Genomic DNA, 26348 nt, shown 5'->3' with positions numbered 1-26348 from the left:
ATTGTCGCAAGAAGCAATACGACCAAGGCGATCAGTCCAGTAGTAATCAAGGGAATTCCTGAGGCAGAGGAAATCATCATGGTGGACATTCTAGTCACAGTCATTTTCCAAATAAACATGGAAATATGTTTATTGCAAGCGACGAAATGCATCAGACGGATACAATGTACCCAGACACTAATTTCAATCCCAAAAAGGATTTCAACTATCAAGTCGACCAAGTGGAACATGATCCTTGGTATATCGACAATGGTGCATCATCTCACATGACAAATTATCAGGAATGGTTCACAGAAATGAAGCCATTAGAAGGAAAGAAAAATGTCATCTACACAGTAGACAATACACCGAATCTAGTTTAAGGGATAGGCGTTATCCCTATGAACAATTTCACTGGTACAAAAGGATTAGTGAAAGATGTGCTCTATGTTCCGAAGCTCAACAAGAACCTTTTGTCAGTAGGTCAAATGATGGAACACAATTACAAAGTCATCTTCGACAGTGATGAATGCACTATGAGAGACAAATCCAAAAGATGTCAGCTAGTAGCAAAAGGTGTCAAGGAAGGATGCTTATATAGAATGCTAGCTACAGTACTAGATAAGCATGCCATGTCAGCTCAACCGCAATAGATGCCACTATCTGCAAAATGGCACAAGAGATATGGTCATGTCAACTTCAAGTACTTGTTAGATCTTAGGAATCAGAATATGGCAATTGGGATTCCGAAGCTACAGTTTCTTGGAAAGGTTTGCAAAGCATGCTGCTTTGGCAAACAAAAGCGAACCAACTTTGGCAGAAGTACCTCTCGTGCACGAGGTATTCTTGATTTGATACATACAAATGTATGGGGTTATGCCCAGACCCGCAGCATCAATGGTTCACTTTACTACTTGACTTTCATCGACGAAGTTACAACAGATATTGTTGGGTCTACTTTCTGAAAGAGAAATCTGAAGCGTTTTCCAAATTTCAAGAATTCAAAGCCATGGTAGAAAACCAGACAAGCAGAAAGATCAAGGTCATGAGATTAGATAGAGGAGGTGAATACATGTCTTCAGCATTCATGAACTTTTGCAAAAATCATGGCATTTGAAGACAATTCACATGTGCAAATAGTCCTCAACAGAATGCAAGAGCTAAAATGAAGAATGGGACTTTAGCAGACAGTGCTAGAGAAATGCTTAGTGAAAAGCACCTTCCAAATTAGTATTGGGCAGAAGCAATAGCCACTGCAAACTATTTGCTTAATTGGCTTCCTACTGCAAAACGATACAAGGTATGACTCCTTATGAAGCATTCACTGGATACAAGCCACACATTGGGCATCTCCGCATATTTGGTTGCATAGCATATGCCCACATACATGATGATCATCGCAGGAAATTGGATGCGAAGTCAAGCAAATGCATCATGGTTGGGTATAATGAAGAAAGCAAAGCATACAAATTGTATGATCCCATCAACCGCAAGGTCATTATCTCCAAAGATGTAATCTTTGATGAGGAATTAGAATGGAAAAGCTCACCTACACAGGAGATAGAAGCACCGACTTCACAATCATCTACAGAACAGGTTGATGAAGAAGAGCAAGAATTGCCAATAACACCCCAAGCAAAGCCACAATAGCTCATACGGTCTACTAGGGAAAGCAGACCTCCAGCCAGATTGACATATGTTCAAAAAGGCAAAGCAATTCAAGTTGAAACCACCAACTATGCTCTTATGACTACCATCATGGCTACAGAAGAGCCAATGTACTTCGAAGATGCAGTAGACAAGCCAGAGTGGCAAACTGCTATGAATGAAGAAATGGATCCTTTGTATAACAATAATACTTGGGAATTATGTGACCTTCCACTAGGAAAGAAGGCCATAGCAAACAAATGGGTATACAAAGTGAAGTACAATCCAAATGGAAGTATTCAAAGATACAAAGCCAGATAGTTGCAAAAGGATTTGCATAACAATATGGTCAGGACTATGATGAGACTTATGCTCCAGTAGCAAAGATGGATTCCATACGGTTCTTGATATCCCTAGTGACACTCAACAGATGGAATGTGTATCAGCTCCACGTCAAGAATGCATTTCTCAATGGTTATTTAGGCGAGGAAGTCTACATGCAACAACCAGCAGGTTATGTTGAACCAAGAAAGGAGAATAAGGTTTGCCATCTCAAGAAAAGTCTCTACGGCTTAAAGCAAGCTCAAGTATTGTCTTGGAATTGAGTTTTGGAGAGATTCAGATAGCACATTCATGAGTCAGCTCAAGTATGTTGACAGTCTCCTGAAGAAGTTTCATATGGCAGACTGCAAGATTTCAGCCACTCCCATGGAGCAGAGTTTGGAACTTACTAAAGATTCAAAAAAGCCTACAGTCATTGACAGGTACTATAGGCAACTCATCGGATCTCTTATATATCTGACAATCACACGGCCAGATATTTTGTTATGTAGTAAGCTCACTAGCACAATTTATGGCAAATCCAAAACAATCTCACTGGAATGCAGCCAAAAGAGTCTTGAGATACATCAGAGGTACAAGACAGTTTGGGATAGAATACAAAGGAAGTCATCCATGGTTGCATGGATACTATGACAGTGACTATGCCGGAGATCATGAGACTAGGAGATCGACACAAGGATATGCATTTTCATGGTTGTCAAACAAACAACAAACTGTTTCTTTGTCTTCGACTGGAAGCAGAATATAGAGCACTCACTACAGGTGCATGTGAGGCTATATGGCTCAGAAGACTATTGTCAGAAATAGATTACTTTAATGAGTCAAAGCCAACAACAATATATTGCGATAATCAATCCGCTCAAGCATTGGCCAAGAATCCAGTATATCACTCCAAGACAAAGCACATTGATGTCAGAGAGCACTTCATCAGAGAAAGAGTGTTACTTGGTGAAATCACACTACAGCATTGTGATAGCTAAGAGAATGTTGCAGACATATTTACCAAACCACTCGGTAAAGAGCTATTCGAGAAACACCGACTAGCTCTTGGTTTGATGCAGAGGAAGGACACTCCCATTAAAGGGGTGTGATGGAATGTAATGCTCAGTTCTTCTTCGATTCCCCAGAATCATCATCTTGAGGGAAGGCCTATTTCATGATGTTGATCTTGAGGGAAGGTGTTGAGAGTTCACGCTCAACATCATGTGATCATGTGTGCATAGCACCATCACGTGATCATATGTGCATAGCATTAACCCATTAGAGTGCTATAAAGGAAAGGGTTAGATCCCCTAACCCTAACCCTAAAAGGGTTTGTATATATTCTATTTTTTCAACCAAATCTAGTGTACAGTTAGTCATTTGTGGTGTGCTCTCTAGTTGTGCCCTCTCTCCTCATCTCCACTCTTCTCCTCTCCCCTCTTCATATTTTGTCAAAATCACCAAATTAATTTATGATGCTGATCAGTATGGTCAAAATATCGCTAAGAATGACATTGTAGTGAGACCCTCGCTTGATTGCAAAAATAAATTTATGCACGACAACCTCAAGGCATGTGCCTCCATGGACTAAAATTTGAATAAAATCCATGCACACATGGCCAATGAAGAAGAGGCTTTGCAACGCACAGAAGAGATGAAGATTTTACTACACTTTGGATTTGAAATGAAACTCTTTGGGTTGTACAAAATTTTACTTCATCAATGTAAGTCCTTTCACAATGTAAGTCCACTATTTTGCAAATGTTAAGTCCTACATGCTCTTTTCATCAATCAAAACTCCACCTTCAATAAATAATGTGCATGAGCAGCAATCACAATTCCATCTTTGTTAATTGTGCTATGTTATTTCATTCAAGCCCGCTCAAAATTTCATCTTACGCATTTGATAACTAGGAATGGATGCTTCACGTGTTTCTAATTACATTTCATTCAACATGCTCAGGTGTAGCTAATTATGTTGTGTTATTTCATTCAAGCCTACTCGGATAGAAACTCCTCATTCTACACACCAATTTCATGGTTTTCATGGTATTTTCTATAAATTTTATGCTACCACTAGGCTTTTGTCAGTTTTATGCAATATGGCATTGTCCTCACACACACCATATACACAAGCTACCTTTGAGGCCCAAGGCCAAGAATCTTGCTCAAAAAGTGCAATGAAGTACTTAATGGACATCATCGATGCTACATGGCACGAGAGTAGGAGGGCAGAGGCGGTTGCAGTTGCACAAGAAAGCTCCTACCATGACTCGAATGGTTGGAAAGTGAGACACATTCATGAGGCTATCATCATTGAGTAGTTGCCATCGGTGTGGAGAGTCTCTCAATGGGCCCATGAGAGATGGCCCATAAAACAATGCACACACCAAGCTATGCATGAGAATGCATGTTTTCTTTATGACATGGTGTAGTAAGATCACCACATAGCAGTTGTATTCAACAATACTTTGTGAAGATGTTGTATACAAAATTTGTGTTGGGTCAGCTTCCCGTCATCTTGTGGACTTTGCTGACAAGCCGCAAACACATGAGCTTGCATGGAGTGCACCTCCACTAGTTCGTGTGGTTGCATCACTGCCTTCAGACATTGGAAGTCCATCCTCAGATAGAAATTTCCACCATCTATTGTGATTTTTGTTTCAATCTATTTGTGAGTTAGGTTTGAGGTTCACTTTTATATTGTCTACACATTCTGAAGTTTTCATGAACGTGGAAGAGGGAGTAGTAGCACCTGCTCATGGCACTCGTAGAAAAGAACTCACCTTCACACCATTAATTGTCCAAGATGTAGTGCACGAGCATCAAAATGTTTTGAGTGAGAAGGAGCATCTCAAGTGAGAGGTCAAACAGCTGAACATCTTGCTTGCGCATAGAGGGAGCACACCAGAAACTAAGAATGTGCTCTGATAACAAACTCATTGCCACTACTTACCATCGGTAAGTTAGGGATGCGCAACAAGCCCTTCAACATATAAATGTGGGCAGAGCCATCCAAGATATAGATCCTGACTTCATTGACCTAGCTACTCGCAAGCCATCCACCCTTCTTTTTCCTATCACATATGTGCCTGAAGGACCTTTGTATCCTATTTGACAAGATCTCTTTGATACAGCCACTCGGTACTATGTGTTGTTGTGCCATCATTTTTTTCACTTGGTGTGCCTTGTGGACAATTGAAAACAAGAAGTGCATGTGTAGCATGTAATACACTAGTGGCACGTGAGTTGTACGATACACTTGGCATTGGGGCAACTTATTGGCTAACTGCTAGGTCGCAAAGTGTGGATTGTAGATAACTTTATTGAATACTCATGCAAATATGTATTTATTAATGTGAAGCTTGGATAAATCTTTTTGAAACTTTCTTGCCTATTGTTTTAATTTTTCATATGTCCATCGTGCTCTCAAATTCTCTAATGTAGTCTTTGTCAAATCATGCTAATTGAAAGTTTGTTTACACATAAATAAAGTGGTTTGTGTGTTGCATTTCGAAGTGCTTCTAATACATCATATCACGTTAGTTGAAAGTTGGTTTAAGTGTATATGAAGTGGTTTAGGGTTGCATTTTTAAACATCAGATTTGTGTACTTTTAGATTTGTTCACCATGCTTGCAATCCTCCTCTCATGCTTTGGGTCCATTATTCTTATCATCCTTTTGTGTGGCCTCTTCATGGTGCTACTACACAATTGCCATCACTATGGTTATTTGTGTGGTTCACCACCTGTACGAACCTAAGGGATGGGTTGAGGAGATGCCCTACTTTTTAAGAGATGTTTTTTGTAACTCTACTATGTGCCGATGTATTTTTTTAAAACTAAACTCTATGGGAATGGTACTATAATTCACATTAGGTAAAGAGGTCATACTTTACACTACAACTGTAACTGCCCCTATCTTAAATGAAAAGGTTTTGTGGCTATTCGTGCGGTTCACCGCTCGCAATGGTGCTAAGGAAATTTTGAGTTTCAATCCTTAAAGTTGAGGAGTATATGGCTACATTGTAATTGTCTCATTTGAGACTAAATTTTCCTTAATACAGAATGTTTTTTCTGCCAAAAAAAAAAAACACTTTAATGTTGGACAATGTATTTTTTTGAAATTGAACTCTATGGCAACGATATTGTAATTTGCATGAAAAAGAAAACTCATGATTTTTAACTTAATTAAAAGACTGTAAAAGTATATAAATTATAGTAAATATCGATTAAGCTTCAGCATCGATACTTTCACTGTCATTAGATTTTGCAGGTTAAGCAACCTCTAGTACTGGAGCATCATGCAAAGGACCAGGAAGAGTTTCAGCCACCAACTTTGTGGGATAAATTTCAAGGCTAATGTTTGCAAGTGAGGTGTCAATGCCTCAACAATTTCCAACCATCTCCATGTAGTCATGTTCTTTGCCAATTGTTGTATCTTGACATTTGTAAATAATCCTTCCTTGTTTCTAAAGAATGATAACTCCCTGATGGCTGCTACATACTCATTATTGTCCTCAAAGAGAGTAGCCAACAATGCATGCCCAGTTTTCATAGTCTTTGCATTAGTTTCAGGATCATATTCCCACCATTGACTCATCCAATACATGACTAGCATAGTGCATTGAGTTGTGAGCTTGAGTCCACCATTTACAGACAAATTCATTAGTAGTTGACATTTGGCCAACGTGTAATGGCTCTCATTTTGCTGTCTCCTTCCTTCAGTACGTCACGTTCAACAGTCCATCAAGCCATGTAGGCATTTCCTATACTTGATCATTTGACATCTAATTTATGAATGGCATTCCAAATGGGATTCATTACCTCTACTGCATCTAAAATCCTCTTCCAAAAGCTAGAGGAAATGGATTGACTTTTGAGCTCATTATAATCCATGCAAAAGTTGGCCGTGTGATATTCAACTATCCGCAATGTTGCCTATGCACTATAGAGAATATTTTGGTAATAACATCCTACAACTTTAACAAGCACTCTAATGCAATATAGTTCATACCAAAGTGTGTCTTGCTAGGCTTTAAAAGTTCCATCCTATACAATGGATCTTGGTGGTTTCTAAATATGCCAAAAAATCTTTCATGATTAAGAAAATACAGTACCATCTTTCAGCCCATGGGAATCTTAAAAAACTGTCTCGGAGTTCTTGTACCAATCCTTGAGTACTAGGTCGAGACAATGACAAGAGCATGGTGAGGCCCAAATCATTGTGGATATATTTACTTATCATCTTTCCAGCTTTTCTACACTTATTTTCATTGTTTGTGGTGACTTGAATCACATTTTGCTGCCCCACCTTTTCAATTACCTTTTGGCATTGTTCAGCAACATACTCTCCTGTCTTTGCTTGGCCACTTGTATCGACTGAAAGATGGAGTGCCTCACCTTTGAAGGTGACAAGACTCATTGTCACATTCTTCCATCCATATCGGTGCAAATAGTCTTATCCATGCCATCATACACAATCTGATGCATCTCTTCTTATCTTATCATAGTACTTATCCAACATGTCATCTCGCACAACGTGGTAAGATGGCATAGTAAATGAAACACCTGCTCTTGCGACAAAGGCCATTGTATTTTTCCAATGGGGACTTAGAACCATATTCAAAGGACATCCAATACGACATATCACTTCAAAGATGTCTTGTTGGGATTTTTCATCCCATTGTGTTTAAAACAAGCTTCAAAGGATATTTGGTCATAGTCTTGCATATTGAAGAGACATTCTGAACTTGTCCTTACTCCGTGGATGCATTCATACATCTTGATGTTTTGGTTGAAGCACCAAGAGTGCCCATAGGAATCTCTTGTGAGGAAGCACCTAAGTCAATAGATGTAGTTATAGCAATAGATGCCTCACTTAGGGATTCTCCATGCACAATAACTTATCTATCATGTGCTCGACACTTTTTTGTCCTCCTCCTAGTTTTCGTAGAATCCCTTCAGTGCCTCCGTCAGTTCACTTCCCAATCAAATTTTTGGGGTCTCCTAAGAAGTGAGATCAAATCCTAGTGCTTGATCCTATGAGCTATTTTCCACATATTGTGCAATTCTACTTATTAGGATATTCAATTGTAGTAACATAATTTTGTGGTGCATCTAGTGCATGACCATGTTTTTTTGGAGGCATCTTTACACCTATCTATCATCCAGTCATTAGAAAAAAATAAAACTATAGTCTACTGTATAAATGCTATACATTATGTGAAATAATTCTCAAAACAACTTTTGATTCATTGCAACCAAGTCTTACTACATCGCTTTACTTGCACATTACTTCAATATCGAGACTAAAACAGTCCATGATCATTGATGCAAACATCATATAACCTCAATTTCTAAAAAATGGGGTCCATGATATGAATTATCAATCAACTACTTCAGGAGTTTCCTTAAATGCTACATTCTTATCTCCCATGTGATCATCATCCACATGTTTAGCTCCCCGCAAGATGGCAACAACATTATCAACACCTGGTCCCTCACACCTCTAGATCATGTGCTCAGGATCTCCCAAGAAGTGTGAAATTTTCTTGTACCTTAGCGTGATTTTGAATCCCTTCTTGTGTAGCCATGAATACTGCCAATGTAAGACAAACACAAGCACTTATGTGTTATTCATGTCAATTGATATAATATTTTGATACAATATAACGTACAAATATTAAAAAATTAAAGTACCTCTAGGTCGAGTAGTGGGTCTAGGGGTCAATATGTGCCTCGAGGGGTTCACCTCATAAAAGTTTAGTGTACCATGTGCATTCAAAAGGAGGTGTATTTTAATTCAATCTTTTGGGAAAATTTCACTGGATTACAATAACATGAGGGGGATTTTAATTCAACTTTACAAAAAAAAGCTTATTTTATAAGTAAAGAGGGGTGTTTTTATTGGGGGGAAAATTTTAGTTGAGGGGTTTTTGAAGTACCCCTTGAACACACATGATACATTGGGTTTCTTAGTATTGCACACCACAAGATATGTGCATCTACTTTATGATATTTCTCTAATTCTCTTTCATGTAAGATAGCCACACCTCAACACAAAGAAACCATCCAATCGTCTTGCACCCTCTCGACATAACTAGATGTCTAAATCTGGCTATTGGAATGAATAGGTGTGGGATGACAGTTAATTGCCTTTTTCCATGTCCTTCTCTCTCTCAAGTAAGCATTATCTGCACTATGATGATTCACAACACCATGCAAAAGTGTAAAAAATAGTCAACAACCAGTTAAGAATGGTGAACAACTAGTTGATAACTATACTTGAGGCAGTAGAAGCAATACAAATAATATAGGATCTTTGTAGTTGCATGAATAACACTTGTCATGTGTGGCAATCATTGTTCAATCACTTGAATTTAAAGCTACTCAAAACTTGTGTGAGTCTAAGATATTCTTGGCACATACCCTGAACTTTATTATGCAAAAAGTATCCCTTCAAAGTTTCAAGCTATTAACATGCGAGGCACAATCAGAGTTTCTCAAATGGAGATAGAAAATATTCCTATGGAAGTCAAAAGATCAATGTCTACATCAAAAATGATTTATGATACTGTATCTACATTGATGGCACTTAAGCATATAGTCTCTTTTATCTCTCCACATAATCTGCAATCAGGATGGATAAAGTAATGGCAATGCAAAAAAAGTAGAAGAAGCAACTGAATCAAAGCTAGTGGGGTAGAATAGGTAGCTTCATGGTTACCCTTTGGAATCTCACATTTTTTAGATTTCAAATTCTATTTAGATGATCAAGGACCACAAAACCAAGCCTATCTATGGGTAATTGGCATAATAGACTATCAAGCAATAGATTGCTAGAGGAGGATACCCTAATGCAGACGATGAATTTATGTTCTTGTGAAAATGAGAGGATATCTACCCATGGATTAGTATGTCTCTCAAGACTTGGTGGCAAAAATATTCCATTTACCACTTATTCCACCTCCATCGATTAAAGCCGCAAGAGAATGTATAGATGACATGCTTGCTAAGGAATTTGGAGACCACGAGTGTTTGTTATGACAAAATATGAAGAGGGGAGAGGAGAAGAGTGGAGATGAGGAGAGAGGGCACAGCTAGAGAGCACACCACAAATGACTAACTGTACACTAGAATTAGTTGAAAAAATAGAATATATACAAACCCTTTTAGGGTTAGGTTTAGGGGATCTAACCCTTTCCTTTATAGCACTCTATAAGGTTAGTGCTATGCACATATGATCACGTGATGGTGCTATGCACACATGATCACATGATGTTGAGCGTGAACTCTCAACACCTTCCCTCAAGATCAACATCATGAAGTAGGCCTTCCCTCAAGATGATGATTCTGGGGAATCGAAGAAGGACTGAGCATTACATTCCATCACACCCCTTTAATGGGAATGTCCTTCCTCTGCATCAAACCAAGAGCTAGTCGGTGTTTCTTGAATAGCTCTTTACCGAGTGGTTTGGTAAAGATGTCTGCAACATTCTCTTTGCTATCACAATGCTGCAGTGTGATGTCACCAAGTAACACTCTTTCTCTGATGAAGTGCTCTCTGACATCAATGTGCTTTGTCTTGGAGTGATATACTGGATTTTTGGCAAATGCTTGAGCCGATTGATTATCACAGTATATTGTTGTTGGCTTTGACTCATCAAAGTAATCTGTTTTTGACAATAGTCTTCTGAGCCATATAGCCTCACATGCACCTGTAGTGAGTGCTCTATATTCTGCTTCAGTCGAAGACAAAGAAAAAAATGGCTATTTGTTTAACAACCATGATATAGCACCTTGACCAAGGAAAAATGCATATCCCTGTGTCGATCTCCTGGTCTCATGATCTCCAGCATAGTCACTGTCACAGTATCCATGCAACCGTGGATGACTTCCTCTGTATTCTATCCCAAACTGTCTTGTACCTCTGATGTATCTCAATACTCTTTTGGCTGCATTCCAGTGAGACTGTTTTGGATTTGCCATAAACTGTGCTAGTGAGCTTACTGCATAACAAATATCTGGCCATGTGATTGTCAGATATATAAGAGATCCAATGAGCTGCCTGTAGTATCTGTCATTGACTGTAGGCTTTTCTGAATCTTTAGTAAGTTTCAAACTCTGTTCCATGGGAGTGGCTGCAATCTTGCAATCTGCCATATGAAACTTCTTCAGGAGACTGTCAACATATTTGAGCTGACTCATGAATGTGCTATCTGAATCTCTTCAGAACTCAATTCCAAGACAATAGTGCATAAGTCCAAGATCTTTCATGTCGAACTCTGCAGATAAGTCTTGTTTTAATTTTCTGATGAAGCTATCCTTGCTTCCTGTCACAATCAGATCATCTATGTACAAAAGTGCAATAGTAATATCTTCCCCTTGAACTTTGTAGTACAGAGTATGATCTGCATTGGACTTCATGTATCCCAGATCAGCAAAATACTTGTCAATTCTGCTGTACCAACTTCTAGGTGCTTGCTTTAAGCCATAGAGACTTTTCTTGAGATGGCAAACCTTGTTCTCCTTTCCTGGTTCAACATAACCTATGGGTTGTTGCATGTAGACTTCCTCGTCTAGATAACCATTGAGAAATGCATTCTTGACATCGAGCTGATACACATTCCATTTGCTGAGTGTCGCTAGTGATATCAAGAACCGTATGGAATCCATCTTTGCTACTGGAGCATAAGTCTCATCATAGTCTTGACCATATTGTTGTGCAAATCCTTTTGCAACTAATCTGGCTTTATATCTCTGAATACTGCCATCTGGATTGTACTTCACTTTGTATACCCATTTGTTGGCTATGGCCTTCTTTCCTAGTGGAAGGTCGCATAATTCCCAAGTGTTATTTTTATACAAAGCATCCATTTCTTCATTCATAGCAGTTTGCCATTTTGGCTTATCTACTGCGTCTTCGAAGTACACTGGCTCTTCTGTAGCCATGATGGTAGTCATAAGAGCATAGTTGGTGGTTTCCACCTGAATTTCTTTGCCTTTCTGAGCATATGTCAATCTGGCTGGTGGTCTGCTTTCCCTAGTAGACCGTCTGAGCTGCTGTGGCGCTGCTTGGGGTGTTGCTGGCTATTCTTGCTCTTCTTCATCAACCTGTTCTATAGATGACTGTGAAGTCGATGCTTCTATCTCTTGTGTAGGTGAGGTTTTCCATTCTAATTCCTCATCAAAGATTACATCTCTGGAGATAATGACTTTGCGGTTGATGGGATCATACAATTTGTATGCTTTGCTTTCTTCACTGTAGCCAACCATGATGCATTTGCGTGACTTGGCATCCAATTTTCTGCGATGATCATCATGTATGTGGGCATATGCTATGCAACCAAATATGCGGAGATGCCCAATGCGTGGCTTGTGTCCAGTGAATGCTTCATAAGGAGTCATACCTTGTATCGGTTTGGTAGGAAGCCGATTAAGCAAGTAGTTAGCTGTAGCTATTGCTTCTGCCCAATATTGATTCGGAAGATGCTTTTCACTAAGCATTGCTCTAGCACTGTCTGCTAAAGTCCCATTATTCCTTTCAGCTCTTGCATTCTGCTGAGGAGTATTTGCACATGTGAATTGTCTTCGAATGCCGTGATTTTTGCAAAAGTTCATGAATGCTGAAGACATGTATTCACCTCCTCTGTCTGATCTCATGACCTTGATCTTTCTGCCTGTTTGGTTTTCTACCATGGCTTTGAATTCTTGAAATCTGGAAAACACTTCAGATTTCTCTTTCAAAAAGTAGACCCAACAATATATGTTGTAGTCGTCGATGAAGGTCAAGTAGTAAAGTGAACCATTGATGCTGCGGGTCTGGGCATAACCCCATACATCTGTATGAATCAAATCAAGAATACCTCGTGCACGAGAGGTACTTCTGACAAAGTTGGTTCGCTTTTGTTTGCCGAAGCAGCATGCTTCACAAACCTTTCCAAGAAACTGTAGCTTCGGAATCCCAATTGCCATATTCTGATTCCTTAGATCTAACAAGTACTTGAAGTTGACATGACCATATCTCTTGTGCCATTTTGCAGATAGTGGCATCTGTTGCATTTGAGCTGACATGGCATGCTTATCTAGTACTGTAGCTAGCATCCTGTATAAGCGTCCTTCCTTGACACCTTTTGCTACTAGCTGACCTCTTTTGGATTTGTCTCTGATAGTGCATTCATCACCGTCGAAGATGACTTTGTAGTTGTGTTCCGTCATTTGACCTACTGACAAAAGGTTCTTGCTGAGCTTCGGAACATAGAGCACATCTTTGACTAATCCTTTTGTACCAGTGAAATTGTTCATAGGGATAACACATGTCCCTTGAACCGGATTCGGTGTATTGTCTGCTGTGTAGATGACATTCTTTTGTCCTTCTAATGGCTTCATTTCTGTGAACCATTCCTGATGATTTGTCATATGAGATGATGCACCGCTGTCGATGTACCAAGGATCCTATTCCACTTGGTCGACTTGATAGCTGAAATCCTCTTTGGGATTGAAATCAGTGTGTAGGTGCATTGTATGCAATTCCTTGCTTGCAAGAAACATATTTCCATGTTCATTTGCAAAATGACTGTGACTAGAATGTCCACCACGATGATTTCCTCTTCCTTGGGAATTCCCTCGTGGATTGACTGCCTTGGTCGTATTGCTTCTTGCGGCAATCTCTTTCATAGTGTCCAAACTTGTGACAGTAGTTGCACTGGATGTTTGACACATTGGTGGATGCATTCCCTCGTCCTTGAAATCTTCCTCGATTGGAATGATTTCCTCTTTGCTGATTTTGATGTTGCTGAGGATGATGCTGATGCTAATGCTGATTCTGACTTTGATTTTGTTGATGATGACCACTTTTCTGATATGATCTACCTCTGTTTCTGCCTTTGCCTCTGCTTCTGTCTGAAGCTGTGAATGATTGATCATTAGAATGACCTTTACGTGCTTGAATGGCCTGAGTCCTGAGTTCTTCACCAAGTAGAACTGACTGAAGTTCTTCCAGTGTTGGAATTTGCCGTTGGATGGCAATACTCTGGACTAGACTCTCATATCCTTCTCCTAGTCCATTTAGGATTACTTGAACCATTTCTGCGGGATTCATAGTCTCTCCTGCTGCTGCAAGTTGATTGTTGTAGTCTTTGATGCGGAGTACATAAGCATGACCGGTTTCACTGCTATTGCGAAAACTCTGGTTGATCTGGTTTCTCAGGGTGAGAATCCTAGATGTGTTCTTGGACTCGTAGAGAGCTGCGAACATATCCCATGCTTCTTTTGATGTCTTGACTGTGTTGAGCTGTCCTAGCATGACATCTTGCACATTCTGCTTGATCAGGTGATAGGCATACTTGTCTTTCTTATCCCATTCTACTTGAGCTCGGGCAATGGCAGGATCTGCTACTGGTGCGGAAACTGTTTGTGTAGATGTAGATCCCGCTGTAGATTCCGTTGCTGGTGTTGTGACAACAGATGGAGTAGAGCTACTGGTGGCTAGATCGGCCAATGGTCTAGGTATAGATCCATCAACATACTCCCATTTGTCCTGAAGCACAAGAATGGTCTCCATTCGGTATTTCCATGTACCATAATTGGAGTTGTCTAACTTAGCAGATGCCTCCACATTGAGGTTGCTAGTCAACATGGTGCAAACAATGTACTCAGAAAGTGTCCTGAAAAACTCTATATGAATCAACTGCAAATACACTGAAGATGCCAAGTGAAATCTCTGTACCGTCGGTGAAGATAGAAATGCAGTAATATATATATAAAATCTGATCTGTGTTACAAGGCTTGTGGCAATGATGCCGGGAATAGCCAAGAGGCTTTACAAGGCTAAAAATGATGTGCACAATGCCGTGAGATAGCCAAATAGGCTTTACAATGGTGGCATGTGTGTGTGTGAAATCAAGTGCTATCTGCCCACTGAATCAATCTGCAATGCCTCTGAACTCTGAAGTCTGCTCACTGAACTGATGAACGTAAGGTTTCAGGTAATGTAATGATGTGAAATCGGATGTGAGCATATGGACTGACTCCGAGTAGGTACTAGTCGGGAATGGCTTAGATTGGCAACTTGGGGAAATTCAAAGCGTCCCCTCTATGGCGATCTAGTCTACTCTGATCTAGATCTAAACCAACCATCGATCGATGAAAGAGCAGCAAATAATTCCTTTTCTTTTGTTCTTTTTAAGTGCTGGGTCAGATGCGTCGATGTAGAGGCAAATGTGCGTGAAGGAAGTGGTTTTGTCGGCGAGGCTCAAATGTGAGTGTAACTTGCGCCAAAATGTGCACGTGATGTGACGAGCACGTAGAGCACAAAGAAACGAGCGACTTTCCTTTTTGGAGCACCCTCAAATTCTTCCTAGATCAAGAGATACGACTTGATCTAGGTGGAGGGGCAAAAGGAGTGCAAATGGTGCTCAATGATGATGTGTCACTGTGAGTCACATGCAGTGATGATGTGGCATTGTGCTTAGCAAGAGGTGTGCCAATGAAGCTCTGTGCTGAGGTGGTAGGAGTGTGCACATGCAGTGTGTGAACAGTGTGCCTGGCAAGGGACTGTGCCTGCAGGGAACAGTGCTGAGGTGGCACTACTGATGTGGCAGAGGTGACATGTCACTAATGACATGGCAAGTGACGTGGCTGATGATATGGCAAGTGACGTGGTTGATGATGTGTCACTGATGATGTGGCAAGTGACGTGGCTGATGACGTGTCATTGATGATGTGGTAGGTGATGTGGTTGATGATGTGTCACTGATGATGTGGCAGTCGATGATGACATGGCGTGATGATGTGGCACTGGTGACATGGCCTGATGACGTGGCTACTGGTGCTGACGTGGCAGATGATGTGACACTTGGAGATAAGGTTGCCACGTGGCACACTGGAGACCTAGCCTACGTGCTATCTTATCTTGCCACGTGTCGCTTGGAGAAGCTCACAGAATCTGTTGAGATGCCAACGAAATCTTGAAGATTCCATCGTCGTTTCCGTTGGAGAGGCCGATTGGAGCTCTGTTGAAGAGTGCGGGCATGTGGAGGAGACGGTTGCTGTGCCAGGCGTTGAAGGGCCGTCGGGTGCCAAGAGCCTGAAGGCTTTGGAGGTCGTGAATCGGTGGCTGCTTGGAGAGGTGGCTGGTCGTCGGAGATGGCGCTGGAGCCTGGCTTAGTCAAAGCTAGGAGTTTTCAATGAGGCGCGCTGGCGTTTTTCGCTAGGTGGCGCTGTCTGCTAGGGAGTCCGCAGAAAGGAGCCGTCGGTGGCTGTGGTGGTTGTGAGAGCCTTGGAGATCGCGCATTCAGCCGATCGTGAGCTCTTGGAGCATAGATGGTGATGGAGGTGGCCCGTGAGCCCCCGATGAACCCGTTGTTGTTGCGCGGAGCGGCCGTTGAAGACGCTGGGCTTTAGAGCTACATAGTCGGTTTGCAGGTGCTTTGGTCATAGATGCTTTCGAGAGTCTCTGCTTGTTGTAGGTCCAAATGGTGCATCGTAGTAGTGTGGTCGGTGAAACGTTGAGGCTGGAGAGAGCTTTGAAGATGCCCAAAGAGTTTGAGCAGCGTCGACGTTGCATGCGTTACGTGCTGGAAATGCCATCGAGGGCGTTGCTGTGGAAGAGCCGTATGGCGCTAGAGGTTGTTGGCAGTTGAAGACGGTGGAGCAGACCGTGAAGGAGCACGTTGCTCATTGGAGAGGCTTGGAGGTCTGTCAGGAGACACAACACTATAGCTTGGAAGTCCTTGCAAAGGCTTCCAGTTTCTGAGAAGAACTCATCCATCCGTATGAGCTTTAGGAGGCCGTGAGCTGCCAAGCTAAGGTCATTGGAGCTTGAAGGTGCGCCTTGAAGGAGAACTAAGACCGTAGAAGCTTGCTGTTGAGGTTGCCTTGGAAGCTTGATCTCTCTGGCTAGAGTTCTTTCACAAGCTTGTTGTAGAACAATTGGAGGACTCTCTTTTTCCTTCAACTTCTCTCTCTCAAACGAAGAATAATGGACGGAAACTTTCTCTCTCAATCACAATGGAAGTCCTCACAAAGAACTCAAGCAATGAATGTAAAACTCTCTCTCGCTTTCAATCAAAGAACTCTCTATCTCACAATCTCTCTCGCACTCTCAAGAATTGCAATGCCTCAATGGAAGGCAAGGGAGCTCTGATACCATGACAATATATGAAGAGGGGAGAGGAGAAGAGTGGAGATGAGGAGAGAGGGCACAGCTAGAGAGCACACCACAAATGACTAACTGTACACTAGAATTAGTTGAAAAAATAGAATATATACAAACCCTTTTAGGGTTAGGGTTAGGGGATCTAACCCTTTCCTTTATAGCACTCTATAAGGTTAGTGCTATGCACATATGATCACGTGATGGTGCTATGCACACATGATCACATGATGTTGAGCGTGAACTCTCAACATGTTATGAATGCATAGCTACTATAAGAAATGGTGTTAGTGCCATGCCCATGAGGTTGCAAGTGGACGGAGGATTCAGTAGGAGATGGAGGAAGGAATAGGAAACCGAGGATATGAGGAAGAAGATGGACGAGCACAAGTGTGAGGTATTCGGAGTGAACAAGGGGTATAACTATCCTTAGCTGATTCTAGGCCTCAGAGCTGCATGGCGATTGATGCTGAACTCAAGATATCACCAGCAGTTAAGTGACCATCACAACAAGGAGTACACAATCTCGCCATTGGATTCTGTGCACCTACCCCTATCCAAGGAATGAGTACCTCACGTGTGACTAGGAATGGGCATTTAAGGTGGCCTTCATGGTGATATCTTTGCAATTGGAACCCGTTCATTGGCAATGGTAATACCCACCATCCCTATAGATACGCCAAGTAGAAAGAAGTCGATTCACAATACTCAAAGATCCAAAAGGGTCTTGACCACTGCATCTTCAGCTTCCTTGCATGCGGCCCATGCAGATGTTGAAGAGTAGGACCAAGTGTCCCTTCTTAAAGAACTTATTATTTGATGCCAAGTCCAATCAAGTCTCTTTCTTTGTGCTTGCACTACCTATTTCAAGTAGTAACTTTCCATCCTATCTTCCTCCAACTTCTCCGGACCATCAAGTCAAAACTCCATGGACTCCTACAAAAGTAGCTTGTCTTCGATTGCAATGCAGAGGCTCAGAACAACATATTCCAATGGCATGATAGCCTCCATCCTGATTGCCAATTTGAATGGTGTGAGACCTATGGTGACTTTGAATGATGTGCGGTATGCCCATAATAACAAAGTGTATAACTTGGTTGTTCTGCCATATTGCAAGTGCCTTGAGCAAAAGGGACCTGCAATAAATTGCCACACCCATGCAATTATTCCAAACACAACTTCAATAAATTCTCCCAAATACCACTTCAATCAATTTATGCATTCATGTGTAGCTAGGGCCATGAGAGGGTTGAGTGGGTGTTTCCAAATGGGAGAAATGGAATCTACAAGGGATTACCAGAATTTGAGCGACTACGTTCGAGCGAGACCAAAGTTGAGACCAAAGTTCGAATGGGCCTACACTTTCAAATTTAGCACTGGAGTTCATTTATCAATTTGGAAAAGTAGCAATCATTGATGTCAAGCCCTTTTCTCTTGGGCAAAAAGTATAGCCATGTTTACACCTGCCCAGGAAGGACCTCGCTTTCGTTATTCGTGGATAGTGGTTTGGTGCAAAGCAGGTGTAAGTTTTTATGTATATCTTGCTTCATTATAACAAATGTTTGCTTGGAAAACTTGACCATTTCCAAAAATTCTCTATGAATTTGCAACTCTAGAGGTAAATAGCAATAGTTTCTTGCCCTACCTATTACATGTATACAAATCTTTGCTCTCAGACAAAAAGCACCATGCTTGGACAAGAAGTAGATCAAAGGGATTTGCACATGTACAAGTAAATCAAAAGATTTATCTCACATCTTTATTGGACTGGAAACATCCTTAGTGGATATATTAGAACTATAGTATGGCTTCTATGAAGTAGTCTCCAAAAATTTGCTAATACACCCGTGCACATATTCCAAATACCTACTACCAGCTTTGCAAAATGTCTCCTCTATGGTCTCCAAATTTAACCAAGTCCATTGCTAATACTTGGTTGGCTTTGATGATAAGCCAAGGCCTGGAGCAATTCAACCTTTGTAAGTGCAGCTTGGTGCATGAACTCATGCACTTTGTCACTCAATCCCAAAACATCCATGACGACAAAGTAGATGTGTTTGCACAGAATGTACATCCCTTTCTTTGCATCTTGTTGCATGAAGTCCTTGCAAGATGATCGTGGAAACTCTAATATTGTCATTGTGTATGTAAAGCCTTTAGCAAAAGAACTCTTTGTACGCACATGAAATTTGTAGAATTTCAACATTCAAACACTGAGCCTTCTAAATCCTCTCTTGAAAATCTTTACTCAAATTTGATCTCCACTATACTATCTTGTTATCCCTTTGGCCTGCATAAACATGACTCATTGCTGCAACACTCCTTGGCACGTGTGCTCCCTCCACATGTAGACTATCATCCTCCTCAAGCACAAAACCTGCTTGTTGCAAGTGCTCCTTTTCATGTGTTTAAGTCCCAATTGCGACCTTCCATACCCCAAGTGAATGACCAAGCACACCCAAGATGGAGTAATCAACACACCAGGTATGGCCCACAGAGGTATTGCAAAACCACACAAACTGCTCTTTGATACAATTAGGATGTTGTCTTCTACCCTTGAAGCAAGGTGCGGGGAAACCTGCACTCCCTCTTCGACCCATTATGTTAAGGCATTAATAGTTTGTGGGGTTATCATGGGCTTACAATAGATTCATAGAGGTGCAAGTACCCACAACCCTTCGACCGATGATTGCGACCCCATTTTGTATATCCATGGGACCAACGGTGTCTCCTCTTGATCATTCTATGCAGGTTCACGTATTCGGATTACACATTGTGTCTTTCCTGTCTTTCTAAGTGCTGAGTATGATTCACATGTGCATGAGTATGCATGCAGTTTATCTTTCCATAGCGCCTATAGCTTAGGGTATTACACACTGGCCACCACAACTAATCATCAGTTTCCTACATGTGGGTTGTGCATCAACCTTTATGGTGCACCATTTGTGTCAGCATTGCCGGGCGGGATGGCAGGTGACATGACCACGACTTGAGGTTTCAGTGGTGGCTTACCTGCAAGCTCGTGTGACCCAGAAGTGACAATAGATCAGCGTTGTGCTCGAAGAACTATTTGCAAAGAATACACGACCACAACATGCCCTATTTGATGATCACCATTTTGACATTGAATTAGTTCGTTAGATTTTGTGGCTTCATGTGGAAGGAGACCGTCTGACCCATCAAATTGTAGAATTAACCCATAGCATAAATCCAAATGAGGTCGCAAGGACCTCTGAAGCCCTTAGTTTTGACAAGAGGCTGCCCCGTTAGCCTAGCGGTCCCTCTCCAACGATGGAGAATTATGGGTGGAGCGAGATGTTTGGCAGACTCCACAAGATGCTAGCATGGGCATTTTGGGACCTAATGAAGCCCAATTTGAACTAGAGCACCCTGCAAGAGCATGCGAGGGCACCTTATTCGATAGATGAGTGCGAACGATGCCATTCGTCCCTTTCGAATGGGGTCGGTGCGTGCTGAGCGAGCCATCTTCACCAACAATAGGGCATGTCTCATCAGTGGTACAAGGTTTGTTCATCACTCTGCCATCTCTGATGACAAGAGGAGGGCTAATTCCATAGGTACTAATTGTTCTGGTTGCTCTGATCAATCCAATCACGATGGTAGCATAGTAAACGTGAAGTACACCAAGTTTCAGGGGAGAGTTCGCAATGATCCAGATGCACATGTCTGACAATTTGATGACTAACTATACCATAGATTTCGTTGAAAATATATAATATATACAAATCCTTTTAGGGTTAGAGTAGGGCATCTAACCCTTTATTTTATAGCACTCTATGTGTTAGTGCTATGCACAATATTGAACACATGATGTTGAGATGGTTTCTCAACACGTTCCCTCAAGATCAACATCATGAAGTAGGCCTTCCCTCAAGATGATGATTCTGGGGGATCAAGAAGGACTGAGCATTACATCCCATCACACCCCTTTAATGGGAATGTACTTCCTTTGCATCAAACCAAGAGCTCCTCAGTGCTTCTCAAAAAGATATTTGCCAAGTGGCTTGGTAAAGATGTTTGCAACATTTTCTTTACTATCACAATGTTGTACTATGATGTCACCAAGTAACACTCTTTCTCTGATGAAGTGCTCTTTGACATCAATGTGCTTTGTCTTGGAGTGATATACTAGATTCTTGGCCAATACTTGAGCCGATTGATTATCATAGTATATTGTTATTGGCTTTGATTCATCAAAGTAATATGTTTCTAACAATAGTCTTCTGAGCCATATAGCTTCACATGCACCTGTAGTGAGTGCTCTATATTCTGCTTCTATTGAAGACAAAGAAACAGTTGGCCATTTGTTTAAAAACCATGATATAGCACCTTGACCGAGGAAAACTGCATATCCTTGTGTGGATCTCCTAGTCTCATGATCTCCGGTATAGTCATTGTCACTGTATCTATGCAACATTGGATGACTTCTCTGTATTCTATTCCAAACTATCTTGTACCTCTGAAGTATCTCAAGACTCTTTTGGCTATATTCCAGTGAGACTGTTTTGGATTTGCCATAAACTGTGCAAGTGAACTTATTGCATAACAAATATCTAGTCGTGTGATAGTCAGATATATAAGAGATTCGATGAGCTGTCTATAGTACTTGTCATTGATGGTAGGCTTTTAAAAACATTTTTTAAGTTTCAAACTCTGTTCCAGCATTCAGTGGACACAAGCCACACATTGGTCATCTCTGCATATTTGGTTGCATAGAATATGCCCACATACATGATGATCATTGCAAAAAATTGGATGTGAAGTCATGCAAATGCATCATGGTTGGCTATAGTGAAGAAAGAAAAGTATACAAGCTGTACGATCCCATCAACCACAAGGTCATTATCTCCAAAGATGTAATCTTTGATGAGGAATCAAAATGCAAAACATCAAATTCTCAGGATATCGACACATCGATTACTTAGTCACCTACAGAAAAGGTTGATGAAGAAGAGCAAGAATTGCCAGAGACACCCCGAGAAGGGAAACAACAATGTAGACAGTCTACTAGAGAAAGAGACCACCAGCCAGATTGACATATTCTTAGAAAGGCAAAGCTATTTAGATCAAAGCTACCAATGATTCTCTTATGAATACCATCATGGCTACCGAAGAGCCAATGTACTTCGAAGACGTAGTTGACAAGCCAGAATGGAAAACTACTATGAATGAAGAAATAGAAGCTTTGTACAAAAACAACACTTGGGAGTTATGTGACCTTACACCAGGAAAGAAGGCCATAGCAAACAAATGGGTTTATAAAGTAAAGTACAATCCAGATGGAAGAATTGAGACTAGTTGCAAAAGGATTTGCATAGCAATATGGTCAAGACTATGATGAGACTTATGCTCTAGTAGCAAAGATGGATTCCACATGGTTCTTGATATCACTAGCGATACTCAATAGAAGGAATGTGTACCATGTACATGTCAAGAATTCTTTTCTCAGTGGTTACCTAGATGAAGAAGTCTACATGCAACAACCAGCAAGTTATTTTGGACTAGGAAAAGACAATCAGGTTTGCAATCTCAAGAAAAGTCTCTATGGCTTAAAGCAAGCACCCAAAAGTTGGTACAACAGAATCGACAAGTATTTTGCTAATTTGGGATACATGAAATCCAATGCAGATCATACTCTCTACTACAAAAGTTTAAGGGGAAGAAATTATTAATGCATTTTTGTACGTAGATGAACTAATTGTGATCGGAAGTAATGATAGCATCAAAAAGTTGAAACAAGACTTATCTTTAGAGTTCGACATGAAAGATCTTGGTCTTGGAATTGAGTTCTGAAGAGACTTAGACAGCACCTTCATGAATCAGCTAAACTATGTTGACAATCTCTTGAAGAATTTTCATGTGGCACATTGCAAGATTGCAGCCACTCCCTGAGCATTGCTCTAGCACTATTTGCTAAAGTACCATTCTTCCTTTTAGCTCTTGCATTTTGATGAGGAGTATCTCCATAAGTAAATTGTCTTTGAATGTCATTACTTCTGCAAAAATTTATGAATGCTGAAGATATGTATTCACCTCCTCTATCTGATCTCATGACTTTGATCTTTCTGCATGTCTGGTTTTCTACCATGGCTTTGAATTCTTAAAATTTGGAAAAGACTTCAGATTTCTCTTTCAGAAAGTAGACCCAATAATATCTACTGTGGTCATCGATGAAAGTCAAATAGTAAAGTGAACCATTGATGCTGCGGGTCTTGGCATGACCCCATATATTTGTCTGAATCAAATTAAGAATACCTCGTGCTCTAGAGGTGCTTCTACCAAAATTGGTTTGCTTTTGTTTACCAAAGCAGCATGCTTCGCAAACTTTTCCAAGAAACTAAAGTTTCAAAATTCCAATTGCCATATTCTAATTTTCGAGCTCTTTCAAGCTTTTGAAATTGACATGTCCATATCTCTTGTGCCATATTGCGGAAAGTGGCATCTATTGTTGCAATTGAACTGACATAGCATGCAAACTTGGTACTGAAGCTAGCATTCTGAACAAGCATCCTTCCTTGACTACTTTTCCTACTAGCTGATATCCTTTGAATTTGCCTCTAATCGTGCATTCATCTCCATAAAAGATGACTCAATAGTTGTGTTTTGTCATTTCACCAAATGATAAGAGGTTCTTGTTGAGCTTCGAAACCCTTTCGAAACATAGAGTAAATCTTTCACCAATCCTTTCGTACCACTGAAATTATTCATAGGGATAATGCCTTTCCCTTGAATTGGATTTGGTGTGTTATCTGTAGTGTAGATACCGTTCTTCTGTCCTCCTAATGGTTTCATCTCTGTGATCCATTCTTGATGTTTTGTCATATGAGATGATGAGCCACCTCAGGGGGGTCACTATGTGTAAACCCTCTATATCACGTGCGTTCAAGGCCTATTTGTAAAATCCTTTATTTGTAATTTTTCCATTAATAAAATATACCCTTTTTCTATACAAACCTGTCAATTTTTTCAAATTCATTTAAAAACTCCCTTATGTAAATTAATTTTTGTAAAATTTAGATATTAAAAATATCATTCTATTGAACTCATGTGATAGGGTTACATATGATGAATGATCCCCTCGAGTGTGGCACTATCTATGTACCAAGGATTTTGATATTCTTGATCAACGTTATAACTGCATTCCCCTTTTGAATTGCAATCAATGTCAAGATATATTGTTTCAGTCTTCTACATGTCCTTGCTTGCAAGAAACATATTCTCACGTTCATTGGCATAATGATTGTGACTTGAATGTCCACCATGATGATTTTCTCTTCCTCAAAAATTCCCTCAATTGTTGCTAGATTGACCGCCTTGGTCGTATTGCTTCTTGCAGCAATCTCTTTCATAGTGTCCAAACTTATGACAGTTTTTGCATTGAATGCTTTATATGGTGGTGGATGCATTCCCTCATTCTTGGTATCTTCCTCTATTGGAATGAACTTGGATTTTAACGTTGATGTTGTTGAGGATGCTAACTTTGCTGATGACTTTATTGTTGATGATGACCACTTTGCTGAAATGATCTACCTCTACTTGTGCCTCTGCCTCTGCTTCTATCTAAGGATGTGAATGCTTGACCATTGGAATGACCTTTGTGAACATGAATGGCTTGCCTCATGAGTTCTTCACCAAGTAACACTCATTGTAGCTCTTCAATTGTTGGAATTTGTCATTAAATGGTAATACTCTAGACTAGATTCTTGTATCCCTTTCCTAGCCTATTTAGAATGACTTGAACTATTTCTATGGGATTCATGGTCTTTCCTCTTGCTTGTGCAAGTTGATTGTTGTAATCCTTGATCTTGAGTACATAAGCATGATCAGTTTCATTGCTGTTGTAGAAACTTTGGTTGATTTGGTTTCTCAGTGTGAGAATCTTGGAAGTGATCCTAGACAAATAAAGAGCTACAAACATATCCCATGCTACTTACAAACATCCCAGATGAAGCTAACAAATAACACACGTGAGGAGCCAAGTGTGTACATTTGAGGGCTCCATTCCTATGAAAAACTAAATGAGTTCATGAAATAGTGCAATCAACAACTACCAAAACAAGGATGGCTCTGACCAATTCACAAACGGTAATGTCAAAAACTATCATGATAAATCATCTACAACAAGAGCAACAATAGAGTTTTATTAACAACTATCTAATGAAGTAATTTTCAAGGCTTGTGAAAAATATATTAAGGAAGCTAGACATCCTCCATGTGGGAAAAAATATTACTTATTACAACACTACCATTTATATAAACCATCCATGGTATTTTTGAAAAATGATTTTCCTTAAGTATCTCTTGTGACTACTGTAAATGATTGCTATCAAACCGTAGTTCTACTTTTTCCAATAATGTTTTAATAAAAAAATTACGCACTAGTTTTGTATATTTTAATAATCAATAAAAATAAACTTTGAAAGCTACTAAAAGAGAGCATGACTTTGAAAGAAAAGACTCTCATCATGCCAAATCACAAGAAGTATGTTAAGGTATAACTGTAAGAAAATAATACAATGTCTGTGCTCAACAGATAACAGGATCTTGTATGCAAGAGAGAAAACAAGATAGTATGGAGAATCAAAATTTTGATTATTGTAGAACTGATACAATAGATGGCGTTGCCTCCCAACCGTGCACTCCTGTGAAAGAAGCTTCGATGGCGTGCTGGAAACAGTAGAAGACGGAGGCTAGATGCTAAAGAATCAGGGTTGCTATAGCCAGTGATGAAATGGGCTTTACGGGCTTGCTCTTATATAGCCACCAGTCATAGTCGGTTAGGCTCAATTGGGTGACCGACCCAATCCGCCCAAAACGATCGACTGGGGGTCGGTCCCGAAATAGGCCACCGACCATATGATAGAACCGGTGCGCAAAACAGAGGCACTAACCTATGGTCTCCGTTCGGCCGAGATCATCTGAGGCTCCAAACGAGCCCCGCAACCCGAGAGTGGGCTGCCTCGAGAAATGCTCTGTCTACTCTCAGTGCGATCAATCAAGGGATGCCTTCCCGCACTTGCATGTAGCCTAGTTGGCAGTATACCAACTCTATCTGAAGCCATCCAGCCATCAGGCCACACATGGCCCCCATCTGGTGTCCAAACCAGGACCTACCGGATAACCGAGCTACTCAAATGCCTTCTCCTCATATGGGGGGCTTACAAGTAGAGTTAGCTGGTTCCCGCATAGTTACACGAGAGTGGAGCATTGATATCTAACAC

This window comes from Dipteris shenzhenensis, chromosome 1 (assembly GCF_047967505.1).
Source record: "Dipteris shenzhenensis isolate YYH24624 ecotype China chromosome 1, Dip_SZ_1.0, whole genome shotgun sequence".
NCBI classification, from domain to species: domain Eukaryota; kingdom Viridiplantae; phylum Streptophyta; class Polypodiopsida; order Gleicheniales; family Dipteridaceae; genus Dipteris; species Dipteris shenzhenensis.
The sequence above is the reverse complement of the archived record's forward strand: the minus strand, read 5'-3'. Positions refer to the sequence as shown.